This window comes from Cupressus sempervirens, chromosome 5 (assembly GCF_028749045.1).
Source record: "Cupressus sempervirens isolate cs-2001-9-10 chromosome 5, ASM2874904v1, whole genome shotgun sequence".
In the NCBI taxonomy this organism is placed as follows: domain Eukaryota; kingdom Viridiplantae; phylum Streptophyta; class Pinopsida; order Cupressales; family Cupressaceae; genus Cupressus; species Cupressus sempervirens.
In genome coordinates this window covers 235,829,033-235,845,510 of record NC_143122.1, presented here as the reverse complement: position 1 = coordinate 235,845,510, position 16,478 = coordinate 235,829,033, and positions in this window count along the sequence as shown.

Below are 16,478 nucleotides of genomic sequence, written 5' to 3'. Positions count from 1 at the left end.
TAAGTAAATGATTGAGGCTGACTATTTGAATGTTTATTATTTATTTGAAAGGGTATTCAAGCCAACTTGACAAATCTTATGATATATATGAAAGGTCAAGAAGTGAGATTAAGATGTAAAAATGTGATGTAGAGGCTTGAAGAACTCCAAAAATTTGACAACAAGATTCTACACCTTGTAGAACAATCCCAAGGTCTCACCATGTACCCAAGGGAATCCACTTACTCCAAGAGGTTAAATGACTTCCAAATGACACAAGGCCAACCACAAGACTTTTTAGGGTCCCAAAAAAACCCCAAACAACTTGTCTTGACTAGTTACAAGTTCCCTTCAATCCTCTTGATCGGATGCCTCAAAATGAGTTACTAACCCCAAGCAATCCTACCTAGTAGCCCTGTGTTTCCTAATTTTTGGACTTTTGGACCAGACGTTACAAAAAAAATTGAAAATTATATTATGGATTTAGATACCCATTTTGAAGTTACACAACATATGTGAAAATGGAGTATTACTCTTTTGGACCAACTATGCATAAAACTGTTGATTCTAGTATTGCTACTAGGCTTAATTGGGCCACTTTACAAAGGAACTACCAAAAATACTTATCACAGACATTATAACTTTCAGCAGTCCATATTTATACCCCAAAAAAAAGGATTATGATATTTTTTTTCATCCAACAACTTCACATATGGTCAAACTCAAAATCGCTCACCAAATGGCTCCAAAAACTAAGGCCTTCTAGTTTTTGCCCTTCCACTCACTTATAGAACCTCTCCTTTAGGATTCACTATGTATTAGACATATAATTTTTCTAACTTAAACAAAAACATGTCCTTCTTAAGTTAGATCTCTTGTTGCTACACTCTAGCAAGCAATTTCATAAGGTTTTCTTCACTATTCTTGGTAATCACCATATCAAATCAACTCTTCTAAAACATATTATGTTGATATGAAACATATAATGTTAATACAATGTTGTACATGTTAAATATGCATCATTCCATGAGAAACAGCAATCACATTCATGGAATGATGATTTCACATTGAAGAATTTATCAAAACTACTAAGAAAAACATAGATTTATTGAGTACAGTCAACCCAAATTGATTGAAATGGAAAAAATAATACTTTAAAGCATCAAAAAATGTCTTATACAAACCTAATATATCTTCAAAGAATCAACAAAATGAATGGAATGAAATAGAGATCAAAACATGCAATGGAAAGTTATAAAATTGTAAATTTTATTGTCATTTTGAGTAGAAATCTGTACATTTCATCTCTAGCTTGTACCATTCTCTCTTCCAAGATTTAAATAAACTTCCTATCAACTTCTTCAACCAATTTGGGTTGGTTAGAAGCTTAGTTAAGTCTAAAAACATTAAAACATCATTTTCCCTCCTAAATGCTCATAACCGTTGGAATTCAAATATTTGAATTTCCAACTTACATTTAATTGCATATTAATATTAAAAACCTATTAACTACTATCCCAATTAATTTATTATTTCTTCTAGGACCTAATTGACTCCCCTAAACAACTTTAGATCCCATTTGGCACTATTGGCCACCCTTACATTGTTTTGGTCCGAAGTCCTTTGCCAGGACTTCTAGGACTTATAATATTTAAATTAAATTGCTTATTAGATATTGCCATTATTGGCCTCAATATATCCCAATTTACTTGTGGGAATTCTTTAGATCCACTATCTCCATTTGGTTCCAAGGTGGACTTAGGTGTTTGGAGAGGTGCTCCTGCACCAAAGTGGAATATGGAATAAAATGGATATGTGAGCGAAGGCAAAAGCAAAGCAGGAAAGTGTGGGAGTTAAGTTGCAAAGAAAATTTGATTAGTAAGGATCCAGTGGTCAAGCCAAAAAAGATATCTAAATCTGCAAATATAGTTGCGTCTTAAATCAGGTGAAATTGTTGTTACCTTCTAACCATTGTAGCAGTGAAGAAATCTCTTAACAGAGTTGACTTAACAATCATATTGTAAATCCTCTAGCAAGGTGACATTTCAAAATTTTAGTGTTTGAAGACCTCTAACTAGGGCACTCCTAATAGGGTGGTCTAAATCCTCTAACAAGTTCATACTTAATAGTATTTATTGTAACCTTTAACAGGGTTGGCTCCTAACAAGGCTCACTTCAAAAGAGTGAAAAATATTGTAACTAGTTGAATGATGGTTTCACCAAATTGGATTTCCATGTTAAATCTTGGTGTCATCTATGTTCATGTCATTTTCTTTATGCTTTAAGTTTTTGTAACTAAGTGGTTAAAACATATTAATAATCACAAGATTTATTTGTTAACTGAGTGACATTAATATCTTAGTTATAACCTAGTTGGATAGTATTACATTATCAGTGAAAATTTTGATTTGACATCTAGGGACATGGAATTATTTTTGTGGTAACTGGTTCACCCCTCCTCTATCAGTTACCCTCTTCATTTCCAACAATTGGTATCAAAGAATTTGGTTTTTACAAGAAATGTTTCAAGAACCTAAGCCAAAGATCAGGATGTCATATAGAAGGGAGATTCCCAAGCTTAACAGAGACCACTTCTTAGCATGGCATGAATTGATGAAGCTACACTTATCAGGTATTGGAGATGTTGGTATGTTCTACTTGGAAAAAAAATATGTGCCACAACCTAAACCTATGATTGTGGAATAGATGAAAGAGGAAAAGGATCACAATATAATGATGATTGATATAGCTACCGCTCTCAACTAGTCTAAATTTGTGAAGTTAAAGATTTTTGTACTGTATTTGAAATGTAGGAAACACTACAAAAAGTCTATGGAAGTGATAGAAATGTTTAAAGAGTCAAGGAAAAAACCTTAAGAGGAAATTTTGATTGAATGAAAATGAAAGAAGGTGAAAACATTATCCAATACAATGAAATAATCAAAGAAAGTGTCAGTGTAATCAGAGCTGCAGGAGGGACAATAATTGATAAAATAGTGGTTAGCAAGGTACTAAGAACTCTTCTTCCTATGTACACAATTAAAGTTTCAAAAATTCAAGAGATTAGATGCAATCCTAAAAATAATATAACCTTGGATGCACTTGTGGAAATATTAACTACTTTTGAGTTGGATAACTTTGATAACTATGCTCCTAATCCTAGCAACTTTGAATCTACATTCAAAGCCAAACTAACTCTTGGCAGAAGAGGAGGAAACTCAAAAGGCATATAGGTTGATAATGAAGAAGACGATGAATCAGATGAAGACCTTGAATTCATTGATTATCAAAAGGGAAAGGAAAATTTAGAGGCAAAATTCCATTAATTTGTTTCTCATGAAAGAGGTTGGTCATATTGTTGCAAGCTATCCAAACAAAGAAGATAAAGATGAGAAAAGAAATAATAGGTTCAAAGGAATGAAAGACTTCAAGATCTACAAGGACTACAAAGACAGAGGTAAGAAATCTTGTCAAATTGCTAAAGATTCTAATAGTGATGATAATGACAAAGTGGTTTATATTGTTGTTAAGGATGAATCTGATAATGAGGAAAATGAAAAGATGGCACTTATCTCTCATGTTAGCAAAAATGATACATGGATCATAGATAGTGGTTGTTCCCATCACATGACTACTAACAAAATTAAGTTTGAACATTTAGAACACTATGATGGTGGAAGTGTTACATTTGAAAATAATAAACCAAGTTATGTAAAAGGAAAAGGAATTATAGCATTAATTCAAAGAATCAAATTTGAAAATGCCTATTGGGTTGAAGGATTGTGACATAATCTAGTCAGTGTGGGACAACTGAATAATATAGGATATAAAGTAGAATTCACGAATGGAAAATCTAAGTTGTTGGATGGAAAATGAAACCTGGTTGGGACCAGAAATCAAAAAAAAGGTAACTTGTTTTACCTAGATCTGAATGAAAGTACATGTTTACTAGATCAAATAGAGGAAAGTTGGCTATGGCATAAAAGGATGTGTCATGTTAACTTTGATAATCTAGTTACCATAAGAAAGAATTAAAGAGTAAGAGGCATACCTTATCTAAAGAAACCTAAGATGGGCATGTACAAACAATGTCAAATTAGAAAGATGAGTAAAAGAAGTTTCAGAAGCATTTCCTACAATTTTGATTAAGGGTGCTCCCCTTAATACCATAAACTCATTACAAAAACAAAGAAAACAACAAATGTGAGAACAAATTATGGACTTCTTATTATTGTCGCAAATGCAGAATTACAGAATTCATAGTTGTAATATGCTAACCCATAAGGGCACCTTCATTACAGTAATTTTCAAGACAAGTTGCAACCTATCACCCAGAGTTGTTCTAGACAATGCTTAGACCTATCTAAAATAGGAAAATTTATGCCACCCAAGAAGGTTCTAGATGCTCAAACTTAATACCTTGGGCTAACAAACCCCAACAATACATCTAGAGTTAGCTAAATACATCTTTGACAAATTATTTTAGAAATTTTGGGTAGCCCAACTTTAGAAGTCCATAACTCTCGAACCGTTGTTCCAATTAGCTATTATAACCACTTTTTGGAAATTTCAGCTCATGATATATAAGCTCAAAACTATGCAAGTGTCCTTTTGTCAAGTTTTTAGATCTTATCCAAGCACTCTCAAGCCTCTAATGGGGAGCCTGGAGCTTTTTATCCTAAATTTTCCACCAAAACGTGCAATAACTTCTCTGATATTAAGCTGGAGCAATGAGATTTTTATCATAAGCTTATAATTTTGAAATGAACCTTCATGTATAAAATGAGAGCTAAGCTTGTATGACAAACTAAAAATAGTGAGCTCCCAAAAATAGTAACCACCTTGTCTACTAGTCCTTATTAAAATAGAAAATGCTAAAAACAAAAGTATTTTTGGGTGATGCAAGATTGCTCTTACACCTAGGATGCTCTTGCATCAAATTCTCAAGAAATTTTTGAACTAGTTCATACAAATCTTTGTGGGCCAATAGGTATTAAAAGCTATTGTGGAGACGTATATTTTGTTCTATTTGTTGATGACTATTCTAGGATGATGTCTATAATATTTTTAAAAGATAAATTTGATGCTCTTCAAAAGTTCAAATGGTATTTGGCTAGAGTTGAGAAGGAAACAAGGAAGAATTTGAAATGCATAAGATCATATAAAGGAGGAGAATTCATCTCAAATGAATTTAATGAGTTCTACAATGAAAGAGGAATCAAAAGACAAGTATTGGCACCTAGGACACTAAAGTAGTATGGTATAGTAGAAAGAAGAAATAGATCCATCATGGAGTGTGCAAGGATGCTAATGATTGAGAAGAATGTTGCATTGAAATACTGAAGAGAAGTAATCAACACATCAGTTCATACACCTGACTGAGTTCAACTAAACAAAGGTACAAACAAAACACCTTATATATTGTCTGCCCCTAATTTACATTTTGTTATTATTGTCAAACTCTTTTAGGCCAGTTTATGCTTGATGATTAATAGCATTATCTTTTGGATTATCAGTTATTGTTTCTTACTTGGTTGATTCTATGATGAGACTAGTTGGTACCAATTATTTCATGTATGCATGATTATACCTTGATGATGATTATTACAGTGATTTCAATTATTGATGATGATTTGTTAGATTGATTATCATATGTGTTTTCTTATGCATACTTACCCCATACTACATGTGTATGGTGTGCGTGTATGTTTTCTTTATGTATGATGTTTTTGATGTGGTTAAGGAAGGGAGTCGTAGTCACCTACTAGTCGAGATCTACACAATTCACCACTTCCTATCATTGCCTATTTAGTTTAGTATATATGTGTTTGTACATGTGTGGATTTTATGCAGATTGCAGGTACCAAGTATCAACTTCCCTAAATTGCCAAGATGAGCATATCATATCACATTATCTCAATGGTAAGAGAGGGGAGATAAATTCTTCAGTCCAAATTCTAACCTTTGAACCCATTTGTCCTGGAAAATCAAGGCAACTATCTGAGATGTTTACCCTTCTAAATTCATCGTATGACATAAATTCATGATTATAACCCTTTAGTTTGATTTTGTATGTGGTATTTTATGATGGATTTTCATATTTCATCTTATAGGTCTTTGGTGCTTTTTCTATTAATTTATTCAAATTAAAGATTAAATTAATGATTTAATTTAATGGAAATTATTATGATATTTTCAATAGTTAATTATATTTAGTTAACTGAAAATTAATTAAATGAAAAGAATTAAATTTAAAGATGAAATTATAATTTGAATTTTGAGCGCAATAATATTTAATTAATTTAATAATAATATATTTAGGAGATCATTTATAAATAAATGCTAAATATTAGTATTACTTAAGTTAATAAATATTTTATTAATTAACGCTTCAAAAAAAAATTAAAGAATGAAAAAGATATTAAGTTATTAAAGAGTTTTAAAATTGCATAAAATATTCTTGAGATTAAAATATAATAAATTAATTAAAAAGGGAAGGCAAGTGAAATTTTAAAAAAGATATTTTATATTGCAACAAACGTGCATGAAAACATACAAAGAAAGATAATTGAGAGTTAAAAAGTTATGAGCAAGGAGTCCTCTCGGGTGCTTGCACAATTAGTGCCCCAAATTTAGGAGAGAACTCCTTATCAGCAATTGAGGGTTCATTTTCAAGGGACCGAGAATTTTGGAGAAGGAATTTTTAGAGAGAAGGTTTTTGATAGAAAAGATTTCTCTCACAATCTTTTGGGCGTTTGTGAATTTAGCATCAAAATCAGGTAGATTCTTGTGTTTTGATCACCTAGTCAATTACATTATTTAAATATTTATGTCTTCTTTGTGACTATGAATTGTTTGTCTGAATTCTCTTGTGACGAATCTTTCAATGTTATATCTTGGATTTACTGGAATGCATGCGGGTGTCTTCTAGTATATGTGAAGATTAAAATATCATTAGAATCTTGTTTTCAGTAGATTTAAAGTTGGAATTTAAACCAGGAAGAGTTTTGAATTGAAATGGAAATTTTATATTGAAAGTTTGTATGGTTGGTCATATTTTTCCTATCAAATTAAATTCACAATATTGATAAATATATATAGGCGGTTGTTTGTTTATTTTTAATAAAATATTGTTTTAAAAAAACTATAATAATCAGAGTGAGGCAATGCCACCAAATCCCCACCTCCCTTTCCCTTCAAAGTGGCGGCCTTTTTTAGGGACCCGCACGGTAGGCCTTATTGTCATGCCAGCAGGGGTACTATCATGGCAGACCCTACTGGCACAATAACAAAGCTATCTTGGTAGCATACCCACCTAGGACTTATAATAAAAGTTGCATGTACGATTAAAACTATAGTTGTTTGTTTTTTAAAATTTTATTAAAATGTTAATTATTAAATTATTAATAATTTTAATTATTTATTAATTAAATAATGTCTAAATTAATATTAATGTAGTTAATTTCAATTATTGAATTTATTAATAATGTTTTGAAATTATTAATAATTAATAAAGACATTAATATAGATGTTTTATATAATTATTAATTAATTTAATTAAATATAATTTAATTAAGTTTAATTAATAATGGAAGTTATTCAATAAAGTTTTAAATTTATTTAATTATTTTTATTCGTAATACTAATTTTAATAAAATTGTAAATTATTTTATTTGAAATCAATAAGAATTATTTTAATAATTTTAAATAAATAATTACCCTTAGATTATTTTAGAATAATGGATTCAAATCAAGTAGGGGTAATTGTGCATTTTATTTGAATATAAGAATGGGTTAATTATAAGGGTAAACTATAAGTCTTATCTACTCAAAAACTTATACTAAAACAAAAATTGAAACCTTACTATAAACTGAAACTATGTGTTTTAAAAATTAAACCAAACTATGAAACCTACACTATTACCTATATGTTGTCTATGATTTGGGTTTCGGGGGTTGACTTAGATTTGACCAGTCTTACGATGTTACCAGAGGCTCAGGAGTTATGTGTTTGTGATGTCATGATGATGATTTGATCTCGATCTTTTTAAACGCAACCATGGTAATGCGTTTGGTATGCTCTATGATGAGTTTGGATTTATTTTTTGTTATTATTTCAGTGTTCTTGTGTGAAACTAAGAGGAATGGTATGACATATTTGACTTAACCTTTTTTTAGTCTTTGATCAGTATTTTTGGGATGTTTTCTAGTTGCTTGTAAAGAATTGATGGGTTATTGTGAATTATCTTTCGATGCTTTCCAATCACTTGTATATGACTGAGGTGAAAATTGTGATTCTTTGATTTGTACTTTTATGAGCATGGGGTAGGTAATTTGTATGTTAAGTTGGGAAGTGGCTTGCAATGGAGGTTGGGGCCCAAAGTGGTTGCTAGGGTAACCCATTGTAAGTAGTTCAATAAGTGATAACATTTTATTAAATGGTTTTAAAATGAATTAACAAGATATTGGTACCACAGAAAGTTACTAAGGTGCCAGAGGAATAAAAGACTAGTCAAGTAACCATAGAGTTGACTTGTTAGTATGCCTTGTCAGTACGAAAGGATACTAATGCTACATAGAGTCACTAGGGGGGCAGAGGATTAAAAGACTAGCTGGGTGACCCTAGAGTTGGTTTGTGTGATGACACTTGCCCACTAGCAATATAGATTTCCTACATGTTTGTGTTTGCCTCTAGGTCTAGATATCAATTTATCTTGGAACCTTTGAGTTAGATTACTTTTAGGGTTTCCTTGACTTAGATATTACTATTGATTTTGGATTGATATCTTGTTTGGAACTTGAGACTATCTCCTCCACATGGTAAGAGTGGGCCTTTTTGGGTTACCACACGGTCAGGTGGTAGTGCTTTTTACTCTTACCATTGAGATCTGTCTGTTGATGTCATCGCTAGAGTTTTTTGTTTGCATTTCCTTTCATTTTATCTTTGTATATTATGATGGATGGTTATATATTTATGGTGGATAATCTTTACTTATTGTATTGTACTATATTTCATGGATCTGAAAGGGATGATCTAACCTATTTTAAATGTATATTCTTTCAACCTTTCATACCCTATGACATGTATAGTGGATGATTGAGCATTCCAAATTTTATTGCCAAGTGGCATTCGAAGCAAATGTATATTATTTAAAGAGACTTGGACTTGTAATTATTCTTTCATGTGGATGTGGTATTTATTAGACTTAGTATTATTTAAATTTAAATGTGACTCAATGTCTTGGGATCCTTAAGGAATGTAATCTATTATGTATGCTTCTATATGATTGTATGTAATTGCTTCCACTACTTTATGATTGATGTGTATATTATTCTTTCATTATCAAAAAAAAAAATGATTGGCAAACTTAGTAAAACTTTAGGTTAATTCTTTTGGATCCCTTGGTGGGTGTTACATACAAGCTTAATATTTTTTAGCTCAAAGCATTTGGAAGAAAATGAAGGAAAGATGTAAGGAAAGGTAAGATTGATGCAAAAAGTGGTGAAGGTATATTTTGAGGTTACTTTAATAAAAGTAAGGCATACAAATGTTTGAATCTTTCTATTCATGAAGTCATAGAAAGTTCACATGTGAAGATTGATGAGTTTGCAAAAAGAAGTGAAGAACAGAGCAGCAAGGATCTTGAAGACTATAGAAATTTTGTTTACTGTGAGGAGGATCTTGAGACTTTACCACAAGAAATTGAAGCCAATTAGTAGCAAAGTGAACCTAGAAAATCACTAACAATTCGACCTAAGTCATAAATATTACAACCCAAGTTACAGACAATGCAACCCAAGTTAGAGTCAAAGGAACCCAATTTTTAGCTAGATTAGCTAGAGGAGCCTAAGAAAAAGGAAGAAGATCATGGAGAACCAAGTGATCCAAGTTCAGAGTCAAGAATTAAAGATCTAGGACTTGCAAAATATGTTAGAAGACATCATGCACTTGAACAAATTATTGGAGGAGAGACAAATGGAATACTAAAAACCAATAAATTAAAAGGTACATGTTTGCTTACTTAATTTGAACCTAGATCTATAAAAGATGCATTATAAAATGATGGTTGGATAGAGGCATTGAATTAAGAAAATGAGCAAATAGAAAAGAATAAAAGTTGGTCTCTTGTACCTATTCCTAAGGATAAGAATGTGATTGGTACAAAATGGATATTTAGAAATAAGTTGAATGAGAAAGGAGAAGTAACAAGTAACAAGGAAAGGCTTTTATGTAAAGGTTGTGATCAAGAAGAAGGTTTTGACTATGGATAAACATTTTCTCCTATTGCAAGACTTGAAGATTTCAAAATACTTCTAGCATATGCAGCACAAAAAGGATTCAAAGTATATCAAATTGATGTAAAAATAGCTTTCTTAAATGGAATATTGGAAGAATAAGTCTACATTGAACAAACTAAAGGTTTCATTGATCCAAGAAAAAGAGACATGGTATGTAAACTTCACAAATCTCTATATGGACTAAAGCAAGATCCTAGATCATGGTATGAAAGGTTGCATGGAAATCTGGTAAGAATTGCTTTTGAAAAGAAAATTTATAATAGTAATTTGTATATTAAGGAAAGACCACAGGGAAACATATTGCTTGCATAAAATATTTGTGGATGATTTCATATTTGGTGACATAAATTCCTTTGTTGGTCTTCAAGTTCATCAAATGAAGGACTAAATATACATTACTCAATCAAAGTGCATGAAAGAAACATTGAAATAATTTGGAATGAAAGATTCCAAACCAGTTGGAACACCTATGTCGATTGGACATAAACTTTCAAAGAATGATAATTCAAAAGAGGTAAATTAGACTACCTACAGATCAATGATTGGAAAACTTCAATATGTGGTACACACTGGACCTTATTGCATTATCAATTGGCATAGTTACAAGGATTTCTACTAATCCTAATGAAAATCATATGATGTGAGTAAAAATAATTATTAGGTACTTAAAAGGGACTGAAGAATATGTATGGTTTGTTGTATAAGAAAGGAGGAAATCTTGAGTTAAGAACCTTTATTGATGTAGATTGGGTAAGAAGTATTGATGACAGGAAAAACACTAGTGGAGGAGCATTCTTTCTCAGAAAGAGATTAGTACCTTGGACAAGCAAGAAGCAAAATTGTATTTCTCAATCAATACCAGAGGCAGAGTATGTTGTTGCAGCAATCAATTGTTTTAACATAATATGGATCAAATAATTACTATCAGGAATGAAGGAGGGAATCAAGGAACCAATAGTTAGCTATTGTGATAACACAAGTGCAATCAATATATCAAAAAATCATGTGATGTACACAAAAAAAAACACATTGCAATCAAATATCATTTCCTAAGGGAATTGGTTCAGGATAAACAGGTAAGATTGAAATATGTGAACACCAAGGAGTGGATATCAAATATATTTACTAAGGCTTTACCTAAGGATGCATTTAGGTATCTGAGAGGTAAACTAGGGGTTAGTGTTAGAAATGTAAGAGGAGTAACTAAGAGGGGGGGGTGAATCAGTTACCAAAAAAGAAAATCTGTGTCGCTTAGATGCCAATAAAAACTTTCATTGAACATGCAAAACTAGATAGCTCAGTTAACACTAGAATATAAAAGATGATCAATTAACAAAACAATTTTAAGATTTATTAAATTGTTTTATCCTTTAGTAACTTAGTTCCAAAAACATAAAGCATAAGTAAATAACATGAACACAGATGACACTAAGATTTAATGTGGAAATCCAATTTGAGAAAAACCACCTTGTAACTAGTCACAATAATTTTCACTCTTCTGAAGTGAGCCCTGTTAGATGGCAACCATGTTAAAGGCTACAAAAAATATTGTCAAGTATGACCCTATTAGAGGCTTTAGATCACCCTATGAGGAGTAGCCTAGTTAGAGGTATTGAAACACTTCAATCATGAAATGTCACCTTGTTGTAAGATTTACAAAAATGACTATTGAGTCAACACTATTAAGAGATTTTTTACTACTACAATGGTTAGAAAGCAATAGCAATTTGACTCAATTTATGAAGCAACAATCTTTGCATATTTAGATCTATGTTCTAGCTTGACCTTTGGATCCTTCCCGATTAAATGTTTCTTTGTATTTTATCTTCCACACTTTCCTACTTTTCCTTTTGACTTCTCTCACATATCCATCTTCTTCATATTCTTCTTGATACTTTTTGTCCTCACAACTTGACCTTTCTTATATAGCATAAGCTAGGAAAAGTCAGCTTGAATACCCTATCAAAACATCAATAAACATCCAAATAGTTGGCCTCAAATAATAAAATATTTGACAATTACATTTTGTTGTTACTCAGTCAACACTAGAACTAATCACTTGGTTGACATTGTGACTTCTTCACTGCTCGACCACTCGGTCAATATTGATCTCCTTTGATGCCTGACCACTCGATCAATACTGTAAGTAGGTACCCTTTCATTAACCAACCACTCGATTAATACTGGGAAGTCTTCATAACCTAACTGCTTAGTTAATACTAAGATATACAAGGTTAATACTACAAACTCAATATTTCTTGGTTAATACTGAGCTATACAAGGTCAATACTGTAAACTCAATATTGCTTGGTTAATATTAACATTTATGTAAAGATAAATGACAATATATAATTGAATAATTGTTTCCAATAAACTCCCTCTTTGGCATTGATGGCAACACAACATGTCAACAGAAGCTGATAAAAATATGAGCAATTTTATAATATCCTTAATTTCATTTTGATTCTCATCCATACTATCTCCCTCTAAGATTTTGCTAGGATTTGTCTCTATTATTTTCTTGTCGCTTTTCTTCTATCATTTTCTCCCTCTTAGTTGTACACTCCATCATCAAGACTTTCCCTCCATCTCATTAATACTAAACTTTTCACAATCTCCCATGTTACTCTTCATGTTCACACTAAAGTCTCCCTCTTTGACATAAATTGCCAAAGGATATAATGATCTAAAATTACAGTGTACCTTACAAAAAAAAGTTACCTTTTTTAGCATTAGGGGATATTAAATGCATTGTACTCCATGTTCTATCATATTTAATGGGCTTGATTACCTTTAGTAGCTTGGTCACCTCACAATTCCATCATTGCTCAGGTGACTTAGTAAACCTTATTCAAACTTGAGTAAGACATCATCACACCTTTAGAATTACTTGTTTAGTTGTCACTAATAGCATTTAGTTACTGACACACTCGATAATACTATCTAACTGCAAGACTTCTTGACTTCATTTAATGTCCTTGTGCATCATGTAATATGTAGATATGGACTTCTTTCCACTTTATTGTATGAACTAATATCAAATTTATCAATGATAGTATAGTTCTTTACCTCCTTATGTGATTTAGTCAGAGGTGGAGGTTTCACCTAATCCATTGGATGAGGTGTCCCTGAGTCTTGCTCATATGGTCATGAATTTCATTTGCACCCACTTATCCTTTACCTTTAGAATTTCCATTATTGGGTGTTGAAACTCAGTTTCTACAATTCCTACTTAGATGACCGACCTTGTGATAGTGATAGCATGTCATTTCAGGATTTCTCTTATTTCTAGATTTTCCTCCAAAGTATACTCTCATGAAATTTATAGCAATATGTCCATACCTTCCACATGCAGTACATGAATTTCATGTGTTGTAATCCCAATTAATAGCATTACCCTTCTCCTTTAATTTCCAGTTAGAGTTCATTTCTGATGTATAATCTTGAGACCTATGTCCAAAATTTTTGCAAGTATAATAGTAACCATTAAATGCATACAAACTTGGATCTACACTCAAATGCTTGATGTCAATACTTATTACAATGATGACAATAACCATTGAATTTGGGAGTAACATTTCTCTTACCATTTTTTTCTTTTGCATACATTTTTTGCGTGTCCAGGTTTTCCACAACGATAGCATGTTGGTTTCTTTGGCTTTGGATTGGTGTACACATTTTCTTTCTCTTCTTTTTATGATGATTCACCTTTCTTGTTTGTAGAGTTCTCGGTATAGCCTAAGCCAAATGTCTCTCTTGGTCTCCTGTGTATTCTAAGTTATTCATCCAATAAATTGATACTTTCTTGTGATTTGTTAATTCTCCCCATTGGATCTTTCTCTTACTTTAGTTCACTCTTTTTTCTTTCATTTTCAGTCATTAGTTCAACAACCTCTTCCATCTTCCTAAAAATTTCATGATTTGCACCAAGTAGTTGGTTTGTCCTATCAAAGTGACTGTGTCAATCTTGAGATGTCTTCATCTTTTGCATCCCTTCCTATGATAATTTGTCTCTTGTCTTCTTCCATCATTTTTTTATCATCCTCATCTTTTCTCTTTTTTCCTATTACTTCATGCATTCATGTAGATTTCACTTCTTGTTCCCTTTTTAGTGATTTGACCTGCTCGAAAAGATTGGGGTTCCTCTCCAATAGATTAGATGTTGCAGCATCAGATTTATCAGACATGGTTCCATTAGATAAATCTGCGATGACTTTCTCCTAGTAGGTTGACTCATTGGTTTGTTGGGAAATTTCTTTTCTCCTAATCAAGGACTACTTCAAATTGTTCTTCGGTTCAGCGATTTGATTCATAGCCATCCTCAATTCCAACACATGATTCTCAATAGTTCTTTCTAGCCTATACTTCTCCATGATTTTTATCTTTTACTCTCATGTGGCAAAACCTTCAACAAGAGAACTAAGATCTGACGCCAATTGTTGGAATATAGGATAGATAAGATGTTAAGATTTGGGGGGGAGGAGGGGGGCAGAGTGGGTGAATCAGTATCCTCTAAATGAGAGTATACTCGATTAACATATATTAGTTTACTTATAAATGAAAGTAAAACAACTAATTCAAAATCAACACACAAACTCATAAAATATAACACCTAACACAATCATTTGATATCAAAAAAACCCTTTGTTAGACAGAAAAATGTGGTGGAAATGGTACCCACAAATCCATCACTACTATAGTAAGAGCTTGTCTGATTAGGGCCAAAATGTTTAGTCACTTCTGATGAATTACTTGGTGAGGAGTATACATTGAGATTTGTAGGGATCTACCTTTTACAAGGATTTTACAACACTCATCACGTGTGTACTTGGTAAAGATATTTACATATAAGATGATTAAGTCCATCTTTTTCAAGGATTTAGAAAACTACATCAATGATTAGAAAGTAGCAGCAAATGACCTATTGTAGCAACTTACTTTTCTTGTTAGATCCCTCTTATGCTCAATAATTATCACCTTCATATGATCCTTAATTTCGATCTCTAAGTTTTGCTCTATATTGTTGCTTCAATTCCTCACTCAGCAATATTCACTCTCTTCAAAAATAACCTGAACCATACTATCATCAACAACAACTTCAAAGTGTTCTTAACTTCTTCTTTTATAGTATTCTTTTTTCATTTTGCAACTTGACCTAATTAGGATTTTAGAACTTTTTGGAACAGTCCTCTGATTGTGATCAACAGTTACGGAATCATTTATTCCTTCCTTCCTTTTCATCATTATTTTCATTGTTTTGTGTTTCCTTGAATTCATCAACAATCACTTCCTATTCTTCAAGAAAATCTGATCAAATATTTACCTTGATTCATGTAAACCATTTTTCTTTCTCATTATAGTCATGTTCAATTAGATTATGTGCAAATTCAAACTTTGATATCATCTCTATGTTACTCGGTAAATACAATGTCCTTCCATGTTGACAGATGGTGTAGACTTTGCTTGTTGTCCTATGACTTGACTTGGGTGAAGCTTCTACTCAGTAGATATATAATAACTTAGTCTGAACTTGAGGTCAAGTATAATTGTAGCATCCTTCGATCTCCTCTTCCATAGCTCGGGCACTATGATGACTCGGTTACTGTTCACATTTTGACACTAATTGGAAATATAATACTCTATGGAGTAACATACAAAACCACCTCAAAGAAAATCATATCAACACCTCCTTGATGTAAAGGATGTTAATGCAAGATTTATGCTTCTTAGGGTTTCTATTCATTTATTTCTTAAAATTGAGAAGTATGGAGATAACGACAATATGTAAAAGGATAAATAGTAGATCTAGTCTAATATAACTAATATTATAGAAGGTAAATATAAAGGAGAAATAATTGAGAATTCCTAGAAATCAAATGATAGGAATAAAATTTAGTCTAATTTTCTAACTATCAGAACCTTGGAATGACTTTTAATTTGAGATCTAGAACCAAAAGCCTTGTAACTTCTTCTATTTGAAATTTTACTAAAAACAATCATTTACTTGGTGATATGTCACCACTATCATCATGCACCAAAGATTTGTTGTTAGAAAAACTACATGAGGTCTCTCTTTCTCAAGAAGGTTCCTCTGGTCCAACATCTTAATCCATAGTCTTCTAAACTATTAGATTTGATCATTTTTGTGTATGGGTTTGGATAAATAGGTGTCTTCCTTGGTCAACCCCATTTTTTTTATT